The 22,371-nt window shown below is 41.6% G+C and overlaps 3 protein-coding genes and 1 pseudogene across 4 annotated transcripts in view; 2 read left to right on the forward strand and 2 right to left on the reverse strand.

Annotated features, from left to right (window-relative positions):
* The window catches only part of LOC309550686 (uncharacterized protein), an 801,473-nt gene that overhangs the window by 239,487 nt on the left and 539,615 nt on the right, over positions 1-22,371 (forward strand). The window lies entirely within an intron of this gene.
* LOC309549964 (uncharacterized protein) overlaps positions 1-22,371 on the reverse strand; it is a gene marked incomplete at its 3' end in the record, with an annotated part of 180,661 nt that overhangs the window by 103,027 nt on the left and 55,263 nt on the right. The window lies entirely within an intron of this gene.
* LOC309550702 (uncharacterized protein) overlaps positions 1-22,371 on the reverse strand; it is a 975,511-nt gene that overhangs the window by 70,539 nt on the left and 882,601 nt on the right. The gene's annotated exons all lie outside the window — the stretch shown is intronic.
* Positions 129-20,339, forward strand: LOC309549967 (annotated as a pseudogene). Its single transcript has 2 exons — positions 129-260; positions 18,700-20,339. The product of its transcript is annotated as an uncharacterized misc_RNA (transcript).

The raw sequence follows: 22,371 nt of genomic DNA on the forward strand, positions 1-22,371 counted from the left end.
TCCCTCACCATCAACAGGTAGATGAGAATGAGACTATAGGAAAGTGATCCCAAGCCCTAAGAGATAAAAAAAAAAATTATATTCAAAGAATGTTAATATTATTTCTGCCATTTTGTTGATTTAGGATGAAGATCTGATAAATGTACAAATTGGGGTTATAAAGGAAAAGACGTATGTGAGGGGTGATCAGCATTTTACAGAGGAGGTTGGGATGATGGATGCAGTTAAAGAGGAAGAAACGTCTCCAGATATCAGCTCGGGTAATTATGCAATAATGGTTTAAAGCTTACTTCGTGATGTTTGGTTGGGTGGTATCATTGATCTGGTTAGTTGTCAAAGTTTGGTGTTGTGATTGCACCCAGTTCCATGACAGATCTCTTTTAAACTTTAAAATGCTCGACCAACATATATGACTCCTGAAAAATACCAATCATTTTTTTTTTTCTAAATTACCTTCCCACATCTCCATTCCTCAATATAACGCCATGTTCCAAACAAATGAGGAGATACTGTACACCATATGAGTGGTCCACCTCCATTCCTCAATATAACATCATGTTCCCAACAATAACATTGTCATCATTTCGATCGCATTATTACTTAGTGATGTTTGGTTGGGTAAGGTTGTATTATTGATCCATGTCAGATCTCTTTTTTTTTTTCAATTCTTTTATTTATATTAACCACTTGCCGACTGCCGCACGACTATTTACTGCGGCAGTCTGGCTCTCCTGGGCAAACCGATGTAGGGTTACGTCGTTTGCCCAGGAGTCTCTAGGGGGCGAGCACGCGCCGCCGGAGGCGCGTTCCCGCACAAGTGACCGGCGGCTCCGATGTTCGCCGGTCACTCGCAATCTCCCGCTGGAGAGGGAGAAAGGCAGGTGGCTAATGTAAACAAAGCCGCCTGTCATTCTCCCTGGTGTAACTTCAGAGACTACACGATCCTGCTATGTAGGATCGTATGTCTCTGTTGTTACATCACAAGCCACGCCTCTTTACAGTTAGAATCACGCCCCCAGGGACACACTTAACCCCTTGATCACTAATAAAGTTAGTGCCAGTGTCATTTTTACAGTAACAGTGCATATGTATAGCACTGATAACTGTAGTAATGTCACTGGTACCCCCAAAAGTGTCAAAGATGTTAGTCAGGGGTCCGATCTGTCCGCCGCAATGTCGCAGTCCCGCAAAAAAAATCACAGATCGCCGCCATTACTAGTTTAAAAAAAACAATAAAAATGACATAAATCTTTCCCTTAGTTAGTAAACGCAATAAATTTTGCGCAAACCAATCAAAATACGCTTATTGCGATTTTTTTTTTTTTACCAAAAATATGTAGCAGAAAACAAAATGGCCTAAAATTTAAAATAAATTGATTTTTACATTTTTTTTGGAAATTTCATATAAAAAAAATGTGAAAAATATTGTTATTTTTTCAAAATTTATGCTCTTCTTTCTTTGTTTATAGCACAAAAAATAAAAATTGCACAGGTGATCAAATACCACCAAAAGAAAGCTCTGTTTGTGGGGAAAAAAGGACGTCAATTTCATTTGGGTAACGCGTCGCACGACCGCGCAATTGTCCGTTAAAATCAAGCAGTGCTGAATCGCAAAATAGGCCCTGGTCTTTGAGCAGTACCATTCCTTATAGAACATATGCTGAGACAGTGTATTACAACATTGAAGACAATTCAGTCATACGTTTGATATCTACATCGGTCGTAGAATAAGAGGTGTTCTATAATTCCTCTAATGGGAGGAGTTATGCAGGACTAGAAAGTACCCGGAGTTGTCCGTTCCAGTTTCACATAACGTATAGAAGAATGAAGAAGTGAAGCGAATAAGTAGTGGATAGAGAGAGGGAAGTAAAAGAAACCTAGAGAGAGGCAGAAGAGGTTAAAGCTGAGTTCCGGCCCCAAAATCGACAGTCGATTTTTGGGCCATCCGCTTGCTTCTAGTCACCTGAAAAAGAAACGCGTAATTACGATTTTTTTTTTTTTTTTTACTTACCTTGTAATTGCAGAAAAATATACTCACCTTTCTTCCACTTCCTCCCTCGGCGGCCGCGGCCCGCGCCGTCACTTCCGCTTTGCAATGATTCCTGGGAGCTGAACGTCATCGCTCCCAGGAATCAATGCGCCTGCACCGGCCCCGACGTCAGTTCCAGTGCAGGCGCGTCATACCTTGCTAAACTGCTTCTGGGCATGCCAAGAAGCTGTGCAAGGATGATGCTGCAGCCCCGGAAGTGACGGCGGGGCAGGAGCAGTGCATCGTGGGACCGAAAAGGACGCAGAAGAGGATCGCGCTAGCTTCAAGCTGCCCACACCTGAGATGGCAGCGCTGGAGAAGAAATTTTCAAGGTAAGTATTTCTTCTAAAAGGTAAGTGGGAACCGGGACAGATCAGAGGCTATCCATTGTGGAATGTACTAGCCCTGAGGCTCCTGGTATTTTCATTGAAATTTTCATTGAAATTTTTTTTTGTGGCCGGAACTCCCCTTTAAGTAGGTGGGATGAGGGGGGGGAGGGAAGAAGGAGGGGTGGGGGGGGGGTTAGGAGGGCTAGCATTGGTAAAGCTATGGCCCTACATCAGCAATACTTTCCACCAATATTTTAGAGCTCCCTCAAACTCAACATGAGGTTTCTTTAGTATTGCTACCCTTAACCACTTAGGCCCCGGAAGATTTTACCCCCTTCCTGACCAGGGCCTATTTTGCGATTCGGCACTGCGTGACTTTAACGGACAATTGCGCGATCGTGCGACACTGTACCTAAGCGAATTTGACGTCCTTTTTTTTCCCACAAACAGAGCTTTCTTTTGGTGGTATTTGATCACCTGTGCGATTTTTTTGATCATGCGTCAATTTTGCAAAAATAACAATATTTTTCACATTTTTTATATGAAATTCCCCCAAAAAATGTAAAAATCAAAATTTTTTAACATTTTAGGCCAATTTTTTTTTTTTTACCATATGTTTGGTAAAAAAAAATCGCAAAAAACATATTTTGATTGGTTTGTGCAAAAGTTATTGCGTTTACTAACAAAGGGAAAGATTTTTGTTGTTTTTTTTTTTTTAACGCGTAATGACGGCGATCTGCGGTTTTTTTTTTGCGGGACTGCGACATTGGGGCGGACAGATCGGACCCTTGACTGACATTTTTTACACTTTTGGGGTTACCAGTAACTTTTTTTGAGAGGGAGGGGTTAAGTGTGTCCCTAGGGGCGTGTTTCTAACTGTGATTGGCTGTGGCTTGATGTGTAAGAACAGTGATCAACGGTCCTACATAGTAGAACCGTATGATCACCATTCTCACACAGGGGAGAATGACAGGCGGCTTTGTTAACATTAGCCGCCTGCCTTTCTCCCGCTCTAACGGACGATAGCGGGTGACCGGCGGACATCGGGTCTGCCGGGCACACGCGTGGGAGAGTCCGTGACCGCGTGGGAGCGCGCCTCCGGCGGCGCGCGCTCGCTCCCTAGAGCCTCGCAGGCTAGCGGCGTAGCCCTACGTCGCTTTGCCTGTGAGGGGCTGACCGCCGCCGTAAATAGTCGTGCGGCGGTCGGCAAGCAGTTAAAGAGCAGCCTTCATCAGAGAGGACAAATCTATTCCACTGACCTGAGGTTTTGGTATATCGTTTGTGTTGGGGACGTGTCGAGAGAAGAAGGTTTTCCATTCTATTTATTTCTTCAACCTTTTTGAGCCACATGCCAACAGTCAGGGCCTCTGAGTTTTTCCATTTAAGAGGGATGCACATTTTAGAAGCATTTAGAAGGTGACGAAAGACAGAATTTTTATAGATCTGGGCCAGGATGTTAAAGTCATGGAGAAGGAAGACAGCAGGGTCATTGGGAGCGGTCGGTTTATAAATCTCTGAGACATTTCATGTACTGTCTTCCAGAACTCCGCTAGTTTAGAACACGACCAGAAAACATGTAGGAGTGTCCCTCGGCCCTTCCTGGCATCTCCAGCACTGATCAGTGAGTGTGGGGAAGAACCTGCTCAACATTGACGGCGGGTGGTACCACCTTGTTAGGAGTTTGAAGTTGGTTTCTTGTATTTACGTGCAGATGGATGACGTAAATGTAAACGGAATGATGTAATTTTGTTGGTTTGCATTAAAGTTACAGTCTAAATCCCATTACCTCTTAGCTAAGAATGGGGGTTGGCAAGTCCCCTGGGGTGTGATCAGTAATGCATAGGTTGTGGATACTACCTGTTGGCAATAATTCAGACTCGCATGGCCCTAGGCATTAAAGTTCCTTCAGATATCTGGGAGCACTCAAAGAAACGGCAGGTACGATGTCACAGAAGGCTCGCTTTATTCAGACAGTAAAGAACGTTTTATAGAGAGAGTAAAAGGGGAGGTCCCTTTTTCAGTATTATACATAAAATTATATATCAAGAGTTTGTGACTCTTCATCACGCGCTTCAAGTCATGTACTTGTTTGCAAGCCAAAAAAAAAGATAAGATATAATTGACCCTATATCAAGCGTGTTCTCAGGGTCGTTTTGACCTCAAAAGCAGAATGTTCTTGTTGAATCACTTTCAAGGGCATTTGCTTAGATAGGCTTCTTTAATTAAACTGAGTCTAGAGTTTTAATCACAAGATGGAGTCGAGGGAACAAAAGGGAGGATAAATATTCCTTCAGAGGGTACCTTTGATGCTGACAGTGTGTTTGCTGGGTTTGGTGGAGGAAATGGCACCTCTTAGAGCACAAAGAATTTTATTGTTGGTTACTCTGTTCTATGCGCGCAAGGCTATTCTTCTGCATTGGAGGAAGACCGAAGCGCCATCGGTGGAGTATTGGAAATCACCAGTGAACACGATGCTGCCATTTTACAAAGCCACATACCTGAATAGAGGATGCGAGCAGTACGGAGGCTTTTTAATTAAGCTGAGTCTAGGGTTTTAGTAATAAGATGGAGTTGAAAAAACAAAACGAAGGATAGCTATTCTTTCAATTCCCTCTTAAATCACTTTCAAATATAGTGATTTTGTTCCATAACTCAATTCCAGCATATACAAGTATTGTGTTCTCTCAGGATACGGTGCTGCCTTGGTGTCCCTATGTATTATGCATAAAATAAATTTGTAGCATAGGTAGAGAAATAAAACAAAAAGCAATACCATTACAATAAGAATCACAGCTTCCCTTATTCATACAAATATTGGCCCAAAGGAGAAATCAAACCCACTCTTAAAATAATTCCACCCATCTTTGGCCTTTTCCTGCAAAATTGCAACCTCCTGTTTATGTGTTTCTGTATGATCTCATAATAATCAGGGATTTTAAAAACTGGTGTTATGTATTTATGTGCAGCATTTATAGTCAGTAGCAGATTCACATAGCCCAGTCAATGCTGCACCCATTTGTTCTATTTCCATCTCATTCATTAGCATCTGTTTACTCAATGTCCGTAGTTAAATTGTTCGGAAGACCCACTTTTAGCTGTGTTTCATTTTTAATCTGATCTAAAATAAATAAATATTTCTTTATCCTTTTTATCAGTTCTTTTCCCCACCCATTTTACCTTAAAAGAAAAATGGGGGATCTAAAATATATCTAATCTAAAATGTAGATACCTACTTTCCTTTCCCTGTCTGATCTACCAACTCAGAAAATCTTATTCGGCTATGTTGGGGCTGAAAAATATGAAAAAAATCCAGAATTCAAAAAATATAAAAACTAAATGTTGGACTAACAGAAGAACAGTAAACTTTTCAGTTTGAAAGCACAGAAACGGATACGAACATCAAACTTTCCTTTTCAAGAGTTTAAAAGCGTAGAAACCTATCAAAGTCCTCCAAACCTGGTGATATACAGCAGAGTCCTAGACATCCGGTGATCAGATCGCAGCGTCAGCAGAGCAATTGCAATGCAGTAGAACTGAAAGAACTGTAGAATACAAAGTCCATATCCTTCAGACTATTGCAGTTCACAAGTCATAAATGTGCAGGTATATAACCACTATGGTAGGTGGAACCTTACAGACCATTCAGGCACTTGAACATCAGAGCAGATAAAACCGTTCAGATCAGGGGCGTAACTACAGGGGTTGCAGGGGTTGCAATTGCTACCGGGCCCCATGCTCCAGGGGGCCCGGTAGCAAACCAGTGGGTGAACTTCCAGGATCTCAAAGGTCACACTTGCGACCGGGCCCTGGCTTTGCACCACTGTGGGGAGGCCCCAAGATGGCAGGAAGGGGTCCCACTGCAGAACTTGTGAAAGGATACTGCTACGGGACCGTAATAAAAGGCCATGCAACAAGAGTAAAGAGCCCCAGGATTAGTGGGAAGAGCCCCGGGCTTGAAGGGAAGGGCCCCGGCCAGGGGTCTGGGGGGCCCTTCATGGTTTCTTGCATCGGGGCCCTGAAGGTTCTAGTTACGCCTCTGGTTCAGATACTTCACTATCAGAACAATTCAGGTACTTGACCATGATAGCGGATAGAACAGTTCTGGTAATTGACCACCAGAACAGGTGCTGATTAGTGGCAAAGTCCTTATACACGGTGGCTGCTGTCAAAAGATGTGTCTTCTTTCTCCAATATGCTTGTTGTGATTGATGTCAAGGCAGGTGTGTTACCAAGACTGTCAATCAAACATTCCATAACTAACAATAATGCCCATATAGCCCCTCATAGATGAACAGTTAAATCCACAATCCCTAGCGACCTGACCTAACACTAAAAGAAAAACTCAACTTTCCCATTCAGGGTGAAACATTGGTATAAAAACACCACCACCCATCTCCCAACTGAACTTCATAACTTTGTATCTAAACTAAACAATGTCCAACCATAGGCCAAACTTCAAACTACTTAACCACTTCAATACCGGGCACTTTTTCCCCTTCCCACCCAGGCCAATTTTCAGCTTTTAGCGCTGTTGCATTTTGAATGACAATTGCGTGGTCATGCAACACTGTACCTAAAGCAAATTTATGTCATTTTTTCCCCACAGATAGAGCTTTCTTTTGGTGGTATTTGATCACCACAAGGTTTATTCTTTTTTGCTACACAAATAAAAAAAAAGACCGAAAAGTTTGAAAAAAACCCCAGATTTTTTGGTTTATGTTATAAAATTTTGTAAATAGATACGTTTTTTCCTGCACTGATGAGGCCGCACTGATAGGCACTGATGGGGTGGCACTTATATGCAGCACGGATGGGCACTGATAGGCGGCACTGATATGCAGCACCGATGGGCACTGATATGTGGCACTGATAGATATCACTGGTAGATAGCACTGATATGCAGCATTGGTGGGCACTGATAGGTGGCACTGATAGGCGGCAGTGATGGGCACTGATAGGCGGCAGTGATGGGCACTGATAGGAAAATAGCAGCGCTAAATTCTCAAAGAAAAACTGGTGCTCTACTATGATTCTCAATAGATTAATACACTTAGGCCCCTTTCACACAGGGAGTCCGTCAGGCGGACTCCGTTTTTCTCAGCGGGGGATCGATCCCCCGCTGAGCAGGCAGATGGCAGCTCTGTCTCTGCGCTGTGTGCGGAGACCGAGCTGTCAGGTCCTCATTCTTCTCTATGGGGAAATCGGATGTCTGTTCTCATCCGATCCGATCTGCCAGACGGATAGAAAATAGGGTTTCCATCTGTCAGGATTTGACGGATCGGATCAGAGGTCAGCGGACATGTCTCTGCTGACGTCCAATGCCCCATAGAGATGCATTGGACATCCTTTCAGATCCGCCTGAAAAACAGACAGGCGGATCTAAACGGTCCGCCTGTGTGAAAGGGGCCTTAGAATTCAAATGGTAATAATATCATTCCACAATCAATGTATCAAAAACCAAGTGCAAAGGGTTAAAAAATGGTATGTAAAGGGAGTATATCAATAAATAACTATATCCTGCGGTTACCCGTACGGTGTGCTGGGAGCCACGCCACTTCAGGAAGTGTACCGAGCGGCGTGTGTTCCAAATCGGGTCCAGCAGGAGGCAGCGTGCGTGTAAACTTGACGCATTTTGTCACAACATTGACGTCATCGGAAGCTGAACACATGCTGCTGCGGCCTCACATTTATTCAGCTAGAAGACCCGCCCTCAGAATACAAACTGAACTTTCAGATACACCTTGCGGTGTTACCCCATTGAAGGATGTTATATTTGCCCATTTTAAGGGGACCAGAGCCTCAAATGTATAATGGGAACCCAAAAAAAACTGAAGGTTCCAATATCATGTCCCAAAGGCCGATTTACCAAAAAAGTTTTGAGTGCACATAAATGGTAATAGAAATTAGACATGGAATGTATATATTAAAAACAATCTTTAAAATGTATGAAAAATTATATATATATATATATATATATATATATATATATATATTGTGACAGGAAGTCAGCTAAATCTGGGAATGTAGTCACAGGAAGGAGATACATTTCCACCTGATTTAGAAAGTCCATTAATTAATTTAGGGTGTTGGCTACAGAGCTAGCCAGCAGGAAGTTGAAAGGCCTTCACCTGTTCAGAATGAGGGAGTTAAGGCTCTATAATTTGTTCAGAGAAATTCCTATTGTTTGCTGCCTCCAGAAGCTGTGTCCTGAAGCCATGTGGGCTGGGAGCAGGAGGACAGTCAGCGTGTGCCTCCCGACAGGATGTGTGGGCCTGGGAGAAGACCCCCCGGAGTGATGTGTGCCCGGGACGGTAACCAAGGGTGAATACGTCTCAAAGGTGAGAAGACGAACTGTTGATGTGAAAGAAACAAAAGGACTGTGTTGCCCTGTGAAGCTATTATAAAAGGACTATTAAGTGTCCGCTGTATGACAAGGAAGTCTGCCCGACGGTAGGTTGGAGACAGACACTTAGGCAGGTTCCAGTTGTGAGAAGGTAGCCGCCCACAGAGGCAAGGATTTATTTTCTGTTTTATTTTATTTTGGATGTTTTGCTGCATACAGCCTGGTGAAGAAAACACCATTTAATAAACCACACTGTTTGTTTGCAAGCACTTGTCGGCTACCTCTCTGGGAAAACGCACCCCCCAAGGGGTCATCCACGCCTACCACCGAGCTAATCCCTCACATATGGTGGAGGTATGCAGTGGGCATAAGCAGAGATCCCTGCAATGGAGTGCATATGTTTGATGAACTTTGTCTGGTGCATGAGATTGCACAATCTATGTGTGCAGGAGAGAAGATCCTGACAGAAAAAAAAAAAAAAAAAAAAAAGTGTTTTAAAGAGACAGCGGTCTCAAAATTATTTGATGAACTTTGTTGTGTCTGGTGCAAGTGACTGCACAAACTGTGTGTGCAGGAAAAGAGATCCTGCAAGAGAGAGAAAAACTACATGTGTTGAAGAGACAGTGGTCTGAAAATTGTTTGCTGGACTGTGAAAAATTTGTTTGTGGAGTTATTGAAGATGGGGCGGTCCAAACGCCTGAAAAATGCAAAGATAGATGAAATGAGAGACCGGATTCTATGGATGGAGGGGATGTTGCCGTCTGAACCAGCCCCATCCATGCCTAAAGAGAGTCTACTAAAGAGGAAGGTTGTTGTCCCTAGCAACACTGATGAAACCGCTATGGAGACGCAGTGTGCTCAGATGAAAAGTAAACTCAAAATGGAGGAGATGTTGAAACATCTGATTATATCAAATGCAGCTCAACAGCAAGCAAATGCAGCTCAACAGCAGGCAAATGCGGATTTTCAGCAGAGCTTTGCAGCTCAACAAAAGGCTCATCAAGAGAGCATGGCAGGCTGGAAACAGAGACGCCAGCAGCCAATGGAGGCCATCGGTATGGAGGAAACCGAGTATGTGTGCAGGGCTGAGTTGGATGCCTTGCAACGGAAAATGGAAGAAAAGGAACAAGCCTTGGAATTGCTTAAAATGGAGCATAGAAACTTGCAGGAAATGAATGAACTACTCAAGTCTCATGTGTTACAGTGGGAAGAATCCACTGCTCTTCTTTTGGTCGAGTTGCAAAAACGCAGAGAGACTATAATGGAGAAAGATACCATCCTCATGGAAAAGGAAAGTGAAATTCAGACTTTGCAGAAGCAAAGTATGGCTGATATGTTGGAGTTGCGTAATCAGCTGGAAAAAAGTCTTCAGTCTTTGGGAGCTACAAAAATAGACCTGCAGGAGTCGCAGGAACAGAATGTCGCTCTGAAAACGACATTGTCTCTCAGCGACAACGAGAAAAGTGAAAGAGAGGCTAAATTACTGAGTACTGTGTATGAGCTCACTACTTTGAGCAATGTGGTAAATGAATGGCGTGCGGACTGTGAAAGTTGGAAAGGGGAAGCCCAACGTGTCCAGCAGCAGTTAAAGGAGAAAGAAGCCTGTGTGGCAGAATTACATTCTTATTCCCAGATGCTAACCAATGAGGTGAAGGCTCTTATGCAGGGAAAAGGAGATTGTGAACATAAGAGGGAAAAAGTAGAGGCACAGCTTCTGGAATCGCAAGTCAAGGTGTCAGAAGGTGACCGATTGTGTGCTAAGCTGTCAGAGAAGGCAAACCGACTGCAGGTTGAGTTGGACAATGTTACAAATCAGCTTTCTCAAGCAGACAGAAAATCTAGAGAAATTGCGGAAGATTTTTCTATCTTGGAATCGCAGCTGCAAGACACGCAGGAACTCTTACAGGAAGAGAGGTGTCAAAGGCTGAGTTTTAGCACAAAGCTCAAACAAATGGAAGATGAGAAAAATGGCTTCCTGGAACATTTAAAAGAGGAGGCGGAAGCAAAGAAAAACCTATCAGAGCAAGTCGCAACATTGCAAGCTCAGATAGCGGATATGAAAAAACGCATGGAAGAAAGCGTTGGTTCATTACAGTGTGTTGAAGATGTGAAAAAGAAGTTTGTTCAGATGCTTGGTGAAGAGAAGACTGTGTCTGCAAAATATGCAGAAGAACGCGCACGTGCAGAAACGGAGGTGCGTGATAACGAGAGCAAAGCCCTGTTCTTGGCTCGCTCTTTGGAGGAAGCTCTAGAGTGTAAGGCTGAACTAGAAAGTGTTAAACAGCTGTGTACAGAAATGGAAGAATTGGTCAGCTCCAAGGATGATGTTGTGAAAAGCGTTCAGGAGCTAGAAAAGTCTAAGCGAGCCTTAGAACAGCAACTAGAAGAGATGAAGATTCCGTTGCAGGAACTGGAAGAGGAATTCCAGGCAACAGAGGATCTGTCCCAAAGAGGGGATAGTGTGCCTGATGCAGTTTTTAAAAGGATCAGTGTTTTGGGGTCTGTCCTGAGTGAGCCTCAGAAATGTGACGACATGTGGCTTGAATCACCCCTTTGGAATAAACCGTTCCTTCAAAAACTTCAAGCATTGGAAAATGTATCATTAGAACTTCAGCAAACAAAGGAGCTGAGTAAGAAATGTGGTGATTTCTCAGTTCAGGCTGAAAACCTAGTGGAGAAAACTAAGGCTGTTGGTGAAAACGTGAAGCAAATGAATAAGTGCCTTTCAGGGAGTGTTTCCAAAATGGAACTGGTGAAAGACGGGTGGCAGAAGTTTGATCGTGATCTTGAGATGCATTCCATGTGGAATTCAGATAGAGAAAAAGAACTAGGTGACCTTGAGCGGTCAAATAGTTCAGCAGAAAGTGCATTGAAGAAACCTGTAAAAGAATGTGTTGCAGTTCCATGCTTCTTCACTGATGCAGAGAGGAGGTCTATAATGGATACCACCCAGATCGCTGGGTTCAACTGTGTTGTTGCCTTTGACCCCTATGTTGGTGGAAGGAAAGTTGATGATGTTCTGGTTGGCTTCTTCTGTGAAGAGTTTGGCAAGAAATATAAACTGAATATCAAATCAAATAGTAGGCCTTTACTGCGACTCGCTCAGGAGGGCGAAAAGTTTAAGAAGTTGATGAGTGCAAATGCTTCAGATCTGCCTATGAATATGAAATGTTTGGTGAATGATATTGATATCTCTGGGAAAAGGAACAGGGGTCACTTTGAAGAAATGTGTGACAGCCTGTTGTCTCAATTGGAAAATCCTCTGCACAGCATCTTAGAGCAAGCAAAGCTCAAGAAGGAAGATCATTCCCTTTTACAACAAAAAGTCAATGATTGTGTACAGCTGTATGGAGAGGCAACTCAAGTCACAGAGGGATGTCAAGAGTCCCTACTTGGAACAAAGCTTAGTGAAGCAAAGGTTCTCAAAGTTTTGTGGAAAACATTTATGGATTGCAGAGAGAGGCGTCTTAAGAATGTTGAAGACATTAAGACTAGCCCAATTGAGTTGCCTATGGATCACGGTCCTCCATGGTGGATTGGACAGACGGTTATGAGGGACAAGCTGTCTGACATTTATGAGAAAGCTGTCAATGAAGATGACAGAAACGAGAAGGAGCAAAATGATGCCAAAAATGCAGTTGAAGAATGTGTATATGAGATGAGAGACAAACTGTGTGGCATTTATGAGAAATCTGTCAATGAAGATGACAAAACAGTTTCATCCGGAAGCTTGAGGATAATAGGAGGCTTATCAGTGAGTCAGCAGTGCCTGACACATGCGTGCCTGGAAATATGTGTCCCAACCCTAGGGTTGAAACAAGAGGGGGGGGTATGTGACAGGAAGTCAGCTAAATCTGGGAATGTAGTCACAGGAAGGAGATACATTTCCACCTGATTTAGAAAGTCCATTAATTAATTTAGGGTGTTGGCTACAGAGCTAGCCAGCAGGAAGTTGAAAGGCCTTCACCTGTTCAGAATGAGGGAGTTAAGGCTCTATAATTTGTTCAGAGAAATTCCTATTGTTTGCTGCCTCCAGAAGCTGTGTCCTGAAGCCATGTGGGCTGGGAGCAGGAGGACAGTCAGCGTGTGCCTCCCGACAGGATGTGTGGGCCTGGGAGAAGACCCCCCGGAGTGATGTGTGCCCGGGACGGTAACCAAGGGTGAATACGTCTCAAAGGTGAGAAGACGAACTGTTGATGTGAAAGAAACAAAAGGACTGTGTTGCCCTGTGAAGCTATTATAAAAGGACTATTGAGTGTCCGCTGTAGGACAAGGAAGTCTGCCCGACGGTAGGTTGGAGACAGACACTTAGGCAGGTTCCAGTTGTGAGAAGGTAGCCGCCCACAGAGGCAAGGATTTATTTTCTGTTTTATTTTATTTTGGATGTTTTGCTGCATACAGCCTGGTGAAGAAAACACCATTTAATAAACCACACTGTTTGTTTGCAAGCACTTGTCGGCTACCTCTCTGGGAAAACGCACCCCCCAAGGGGTCATCCACGCCTACCACCGAGCTAATCCCTCACAATATATATATATATATATATATATATATATATATAAAAGGTGCACCCACCTAAATAGTAATGGAGTAAAAAGGTATATGTTAATAAATGGCAAGAGACACCTAGAAAAATCTGAAAAAATATATATATCCAAAAAATAATAATATAAGTGTGTGTTATGTACTGTATGTATGTATGTGTGTATATATATATATATATATATATATATATATATATATATATTATAAAATGTGGACACCTAAAAAAACATATATAATAATATTAAAATAGGAAATTTGACAGGCAACTGCAATGATTATGACAGAATATACAAAAGTAGATGCTGCCATAATTTAACAAAACACACGCACAGGAAAGGACAATACAGAAAAATATAAAATCAGAAAAAAAACTAAATACCCATCACGCAGCATCAAAATTATTTAGCTGCTCTGTATACAACCAGTTCTAACAAAAAATATCATTGCATTCATATAAACTAAGATGATACAAGTTGTCAATGAATGCTATAATCTTCTTCTTTAGTTCTTGGACATCAAACCATATAAAACAGGTGGATTGATACTGTTTAGTACTATCTGGAAATGTAAACAAAATGAAAGGTCTTAGTGGGTTACCATTACATTTCTCACCTAGAAATAATCAAATAGTTAGCAACAAACATATATTAATCACAAAATATATGGCCATGTTGTTTAATGAGAGTGCACGCTTTTCTAACCATAATTAACGAGCTCATAATAATTAATTAATTTAAATATCACCTCATGGATTTTCATTAACGGGACGTCCATCAAAAGTTGTCAATAATTCACCATGGTTCAAATACATTCACAATAAGTTTTATAGTGTGTTCATCACATTATGCTCAAAGATTATACATCGCCAATCATACTGAGTAACGGTCGTAACCTCTTATTCAATCCCAACTATACAGACCTTGGAAACTTCTAGGAACAGATTTGGTTCCTTCTGTATTAACAAAAAAACGAATAAAACAATCATTAGTGTTGTATTCTAATGTATCACACTTCAATATAATCGCTATTAAGGACAATACAAAATAGACATACATCTCCAGTGATCATTCATTGTTGTCCTATCTTATACTGTTACTCTTGGCTTGGTCATACATTTAACATGTTATACAGAACTTGAAAAATGTAAATGATTGTTGGATAAATCACATACTTACTGCACCCATATTTTACTTATCAATCTTAAGGGATTGGAGGGTATCTGAGGTCCAGCCCAAACCCAATGGGAGGGCCTTAAATGCACCAATAAAATTAACGGGATGGTGAGGAGGGTCACTAAATTGGTGAGTCTGAAGTCAAGATGAACAACACATTTTAATTAAAGATAACATCCATTTTATTTGTAACCAATAAAAAAAGAACAAGAAAACATTAAAATTAAGACTAATAAATAGTCTTATTCTTGCATGGCTGATAATACATCGTACATATAAATTTCATAGTCAGAACCAGATAGGGACGGGTCTGATGGGTTTCGCTGTATAGTAGCTTTCTCAAAGACCCCTTTTGACATCCCAGGTGGACTATTACAAAAGAAAAATACAATAGTTACAGCGGATAAAGATACAAAATTCATGAACAAATACATAATACTTTTATCCATTTAATACAGTTATGAATAACATTTCTTGCAACTTTGGTGAGCATGAAATATTTATGTCATTTTTATATGAAGCTGTGGATTCGGGACATTGATCACTCAACAGGCGCCGTGGATAGCCCATGGGAGCTGCCCAGGAGAGGGTGCCTCCGGTGAACCAAACAATGCCAGCCGAGGGACCAACACAGGGGGGGGGTGTCGAATCCAGCACCCTCAGGAAAATTGAAATAAACTGATACGGACCCAGCAAAAATTGCCTGAATTATCGCCCAGTGTGCTGCATGACCCCCATCTACAACGAGAGAGGGGAAAAGAATAATAAAGGGCAACCATATACTTCTATAAGGGTTTGGCAGATAATTAAGACAGACCAATCCCATAAACAGAATAAGGTTAAAAGCGAGGGTGGCTAAATATTTTAAATAGGTTGGGAACAAAAGTAGCACTCCCAAGCGTGTCCCACGCATGGCGTCACTAATTGATAAGGGAGTATACTGTTGAACCAAAGAGGTACATTAAATCCCAAACCCATATGTCTCACATAAGGCCATGAGCAAGAATATAGGGATCCCATCATAATAGATTCAGGTAAATATGCCCAACTAAATTATGGAGCAGTGCCAAAAGATTAAGGGAAGTAGAGCCTAAGACCCAATCCCAACCAAATAATCAGGCCAGATAGAGCTAATGGTTTCCATCAAAAGGCAAAAACGCCATGATCCCAATAAACCTTACCTCAGTTGATGATAGTCGTTGGTAACCTGCAGGGCAATAAAGCGATATCCGCCTGAGGGGGGAGAGAAGAGACAGCCGTGACCAACGCCGCCCGTCAACTCCCTAATATACTGGACTCCACCGGAAGTGACGAGGGAAAACCGTGTCACTTCCGGTGCGGGCGCGAAGGACGAATGCAGACGCCCAACGCGATGAGATCACCCCGGGCGCGGCCTCATCTCAATTCCGGCTATTGCCGGACCGGAACTGTAGTCACTTACCGGGCTTTGCACCCGAACATCCCCCACATAGAACCTCCAAGATTACTCCCAAGGGGCCAAACAGAGCACCACACAGGTAACCATGTCTCAGAGCCCACAGCATTCAATCGCCCTGTACAGTGACATAACTACATTTTGGAGTATATTAAAACACACATGTTATTCAACAACTCCTGAGTATATAAGAAATAGCCAAGCCCTTAATACCACAAACTAAACCTTACTACATATGGCAAAATAGCTAATTACAGAACTTGTCTAGTCGGCTATCTTGTTCAACTAACTGCCATTACAAAAGCACACATAGTTTTTTATCAGTGGGTGGAGCTCTCTCCGTTCCCACGCCCAGTGGGCTGGAATGGAAAACCTAAAGATTTTTAAATAATTATAATATTAATGGCTGCTTTTTGAAATGTAATGGGTGTTGGCACCAGTCAGCTATTTTCTTTCTTTGTTTCCAATTAATCCTAGAGTTCTAAAGCAAAAACCAACCATTTCAACTAGGATTTTATTTCTGCAAATATATTTAAAAACTTCCTTTACCTTACAAAGTTTTTCTCACATCACCTTCTTTTAAACATCACGTGTTACAGTATATTACTCATTTCTCAGATGTTCTTAACTTTCCGGCTTCACAAACAGGCATTTAAGGGGGGGGGGGGGGTTAACCACTTAAGCCCCGGAGGATTTTTCTGCTCAAAGACCAGGGCCTATTTTGCGATTGGGCACTGCATGACTTTAACGGACAATTGCACGGTCGTGCGACGCTGTACCCAAATTAAATCGAAGTCCTTTTTTTTCCCACAAACAGAGCTTTCTTTTGGTGGTATTTGATCACCTGCGCGATTTTTATTTTTTGCGCTATAAACAAAAAAGAGCGTAAATTTTGAAAAAATAACAATATTTTTCAAATTTTTTTATATGAAATTCCCAAAAAAAAAAATGTAAAAATCAAAATTTTTTAACATTTTAGGACGATTTGTTTTCTGCTACATATTTTTGGCAAAACTTATGTTACAATTCAGCCATGCTTACATACACCCTAATATATATATATATATATATATATATACATACAATACACACGTTACCTTTCTGTCTAAATTCAGGTAACATTGTCACATTTACTACAGAAACAATAAAATGCATTCAACATCTTCAACATACAACATCTTCTCATCAGGGACAATAGGGCGATAGGGTCTACCAAAGGACTACCAAATTATTAGCAGCCTGTAGGTCTTGGACAAATCTATATAATCCATCTGATTTGGCAACAGGGTGGATGGGAAAGTTATAAGGAGATATAACTGGTTCTAAAATTCTCTTCCTTTTAAAATCATCAATTATTAATTTGATGCCCTCAATTTTTCCTTGTAACAGTAAATATTGTTTATAATATACTGGACTCGCCCCCTGGTTTTAATCTAGCCTTCTAAAATATACAGTTAAGGAGTTCTACACTTAAAGAATTGTCTGCCCCAAATTGGGAGATTTTCTTCAAGGGGGGGGGGCTTCCTGAGCCATAAAAAAATGAGGGGTTGTTACCTCTACTGCTCCTCTTGGATGGACTAACATATTTACTGTGCTCCCTCTTGATAACAGATTAACTTAACTTATTGCTTTCAAAACAACCTGCTGCATCTTTCTCTAAAATGGCCGTTCCAAATCCTCCCACTGTCATGGTAGGCCAGTCTGAAATTATCTGCTTGACCATTAATCCATATTCTGCCTTCAGATTTGTTATAAAGGTTTGGATAAAAAGTGATTTCATAGCATCATTAGTATCCAATCCTGCTTCCTCCTTCCAGACCTTCTTGAATCTTTTAAAGGAATCAACTACCTCGTCTTTACTTTTCTGCTTGCATACAATTGCCATGGGGAGAGAAGACTTGTCTTTAAAAACTCTTTTCATCTCTGTCCCTAGTTCCGTCCACATGCTCTAGCAACATAATCTTTACATGTCTGCCCTGGATTTGGGGGGGGGGGGGGTGTACTTTGTTTCTGACCCATCTTAATACAAAATATATCAACAGTGGAAAGTCCCACAACTCACCTTCTGAGAGGCTTCCCTAAATACATATCTTATACTTCTACAGAAATAGAGAGAAAAAAAGCAGAGGGCAGGAACCTTGATGCTTTTTTTTATACTCCTTCCCAAAAGGAGTCCACTGCAGTAATTTTATTATATGCCTAACAAAGGCATTACTTATGCCTACCAAAGGAGTAACTTTAGTCTACCCTACCAAAGGCATTGCTATATGCCTACCAAAGGCATTTTACCAAAAACATTTTTATAATAGGACTTTAACAGCACCGAGGGAAGGAGAAGAATCGTCAAAAAGAGACAAAATTCTACTTACCACGGATGAGTGTCCTATCCCGGACGAGCCCCCATTTGTTGGCAATAATTCAGACTTGCATGGCCCTAGGCATCAAAGTTCCTCCAGATATCTGGGAGCACTCAATGAGACACAGAGACAGCAGGTACGATGTCACAGAATGCTTGGTTTTATTCCAACAATGAAATCATTTTTATAGAAGGAGAAAAAGGGTAAGTCCCTCTTTCAGTATTATACATAAAAATTATATATCAATAGTTTGTGACTCTTCATCACACGCTTCAAGTCATGTACTTGTATGCAAGCCAAAACAGATAAGATATAATTGACATTATATCAAGAATGTTCTTGTTGAATCACTTCCAAGGGCATTAATATCCCAGGAGTTTCCCTGATTTGATGCTATACTCTGATTATAAAGTGTTTCTTTCTTTCATTTTATTGAGCAGTGTATATGACTCTGGAAAAATCTTGTTAATTTTTCTTGTCTTCTGACAGACGGACTCTGTGGTGGGAATAGAAGGACATCGGAGGAAGATATGAGTACCGAAGATAATGACATCGCATCTTCTCCAGAAGTAAATCCCGTTCCTCATAATATACATGACAGACCTCACCATTGGAGGAGATCATTGGATATGTCTAATTCTGAGGAATCTCCTGATAAGTTACCTCCTTGGACTTCACATAGTCCTCTAAAATCTGACAGTGCGGACGGGTGCGGGAATCCATCTAATCTCAGGGAATCTTCTTTAAACCATAAAGGGTTTCATACAGGAGAGAATTTATTGTCATGTTCAGAGTGTGGGAAATGTTTTAATCATAAAGGACACCTTCTTAGGCACCAGAGAATTCACACAGGTGAGCTTCCCTATTCATGTTCAGAGTGCGGAAAATGCTTTAGTCAAAAAGGAAACCTTCTAAAGCACCAGAGAATTCACACAGGGGAGCGACCATTTTCATGTTCTGTGTGCGGGAAACGTTTTAGTCACAAAGGACACCTTCTTCAGCACCAGAAAATTCACACAGGTGAGCGTCCCTATTCATGTTCAGAGTGCGGGAAATGTTTTAGTCTAAAAGGATACCTTCTTCAACACCAGAGAATTCACACAGGGGAGCGTCCCTATTCATGTTCCGAGTGCGGGAAATGTTTCAATTGTAAACAAAACCTTCTTCGCCATCAGAGAATACATACAGATGAGATTCCCTATTTATGTTCAGAGTGTGGGAAATGTTTCAATTGTAAAGAATACCTTCTTAGCCATCAGAGAATACACACAGGGAAGCATCCCTATTCCTGTTCAGAGTGTGGGAAATCTTTTAGTCTAAAAGGATACCTTCTTCAGCACCAGAGAATTCACACAGGGGAGCGTCCCTATTCATGTTCGGAGTGCGGGAAATGTTTCACTTGTAAACAAAACCTTCTTCGCCATCAGAGAATACACACAGGTGAGCGTCCTTATTCATGTTCAGAGTGCGGGAAATGTTTCAATTGTAAAGAAAACCTTCTTAGCCATCAAAGAATACACACAGGAGAGCATCCCTATTCATGTTCAGAGTGCGGGAAATGTTTTAATCATAAAAGTAGCCTTCTTAGCCATCAGAGAATACACACAGAGGAGTGTCCCTATTAATGTTCAGAGTGCGGGAAAGGTTTTAATAAGAAAAGAAGCCTTCTTAACCTTCAGAAATTACACACAGGTGAGCTTCCCTATTCATGTTCCAAGTGCGGGAAATGTTTTAATGAAAAAGGAACCCTTCTTCAGCACCAGAGAATTCATACAGGGGAGAGTTCATATTCATGTTCAGAGTACGGGAAATGTTTTAATCGTAAAAGAAACCTTTTTACCCATTAGAGAATACACACAGGTGAGCATCCCTGTTCATGTTCTGAGTGCGGGAAATGTTTTAATGAAAAAGGAACCCTTCTTAGCCATCAGAGAATACACACGGGTGAGCGTCCCTATTTATGTTCAGAGTGCGGGAAATGTTTTATTCATAAAGGATCCCTTCTTAGCCATCAAAGAATACACACGGGTAAGCTTCCCTATTATTGTTCAGAGTGCGGGAAATGTTTTAATCATAAAGGATTCCTTCTTAGCCATCAGAGAATACACACAGAGGAGTGTCCCTATTAATGTTCAGAGTGCGGGAAAGGTTTTAATAAGAAAAGAAGCCTTCTTAACCTTCAGAAATTACACACAGGTGAGCTTCCCTATTCATGTTCCAAGTGCGGGAAATGTTTTAATGAAAAAGGAACCCTTCTTCAGCACCAGAGAATTCATACAGGGGAGAGTTCATATTCATGTTCAGAGTACGGGAAATGTTTTAATCGTAAAAGAAACCTTTTTACCCATTAGAGAATACACACAGGTGAGCATCCCTGTTCATGTTCTGAGTGCGGGAAATGTTTTATTGAAACAGGAACCCTTCTTAGCCATCAGAGAATACACACGGGTAAGCGCCCCTATTCATGTTCCTAGTGCGGGAAATGTTATAATGAAAAAGGAAGCCTTCTTAGCCATCAGAGAATACATACAGGTGAGCGTCCCTATTCATGTTCAGAGTGCGGGAGATGTTTTACTCATGAAGTAAGCCTTCTTAGCCATCAAAAGAATACACATGGTTGAGCGTCCCTATTCATGTTCCCAGGTGCTGGAAATGTTTTAATCAGAAAAGAAACCTTCTTACCCATCAGAGAAAACACACGGGTGAGCGTCCCTATTCATGTTCAGAGCGTGGGAAATGTTTTATTCATAAAGGAACCCTTCTTAGCCATCAGAGAATGCACACAGGTGAGTTTCACTAGTCATGTTCAGAGTGCGGGAAGTGTTTTAATCAGACAAGAAGCCTTCTTAGCCATCATAGAATACACACAGGTGTGCGTCCCTATTCATGTTCAGAGTGCGGGAAATGTTTTCCAAACAAATGTTTATTTCTTGGAAACCAGAAAGTTCATACGAGTGAGCGTCCTATTTCATGTTCAGAGTGCGGGAAATGTTTCACTCCTTATGTAAGCTTCAAACGGCTAAGAATTCCCACTTATATTAGAGGCTCCGTTTTCATGCTCAGAGTGCGGGAAAGTGTAGAAATAAAGGAAATATAATGAAATATCAGAGTACACCCCCTGCTGGTACTACGGGAAATGGACGCTGGATTGTAACGGGTGGAACTGTTTAGTCCATAAACAAAATGTGAAACCACCACAGTCCACTTGGGGTTGGTCTACACCCGCATCGCCCTCTGACCCGCTGTGGGGTTGGCAGGCAGCTGGGAGCCCTTATGTTAACGCTGTAAAGCCCACGCCAGTACGCTGCAACCGTATGCATCGGGGCTGTTGCGGCACAACCCCATTCAGTTGAATAGCATTGCCCAATGTGACAGGGGGGTGTGAGGTTTGCAGCAGCCGCAAATTGCAGTGCCATGTGTACCGCCCCATCCGGCTGACATTTAAGCTTAAGGGGGTGGTAAAATCATGACTCAACTGTCTACCTTTACCGATCCCTCCGCACATGAGGACACAGGCGGGAAATCATGACAAGACGTGGGGCAACAAGTGGGCAATCATCAGAGTACATAGGGCAACAAATGGGCAATCATGACAATACATGAGCTTGATTTATTGAAGTAGCTGGATTTTTATTGCTCCAACCAATGTATGATTATTAATACATTTGACACATTTGTTAATTCTATTATAAAAGATTTAAGCTTTATTTTATTCATATCATTACATCTTGTACAATAAAAACTCTTCGTACAATATTCTGTGCCGAGTCTTCTTTTTTACCAATGATTAGATGATCGGTGATTGGAATGTGATCAGTTCATAGAGAGTCATCCATTGGGGTTTTATTAGTGAGATGGAGAGTGGAGAAGGCACCACATTGACAGCCATTGGAGGCCCTTTATAAAGCACTAAAATTTTTGGCAACCTGTCTATGACATTAGTCATCCTGGTACAACCTACTCATAACAATAAAACACTTAATGAATGATCAGCGCTTGCTAATACAATTTTTCGATGCAAAACAAATACTGTATTATAAAATATACAGCTGCAAGAAAAAGTATGTGAACCCTTTGGAATGATATGGATTTCTGCACAAATTTGTCATAAAATGTGATCTGATCATCATCTAAGTCACAACAATAGACAATCACAGTCTG

Source organism: Pelophylax lessonae (assembly GCF_965119305.1).
Source record: "Pelophylax lessonae genome assembly, chromosome: 3".
In the NCBI taxonomy this organism is placed as follows: Eukaryota; Metazoa; Chordata; class Amphibia; order Anura; family Ranidae; genus Pelophylax; species Pelophylax lessonae.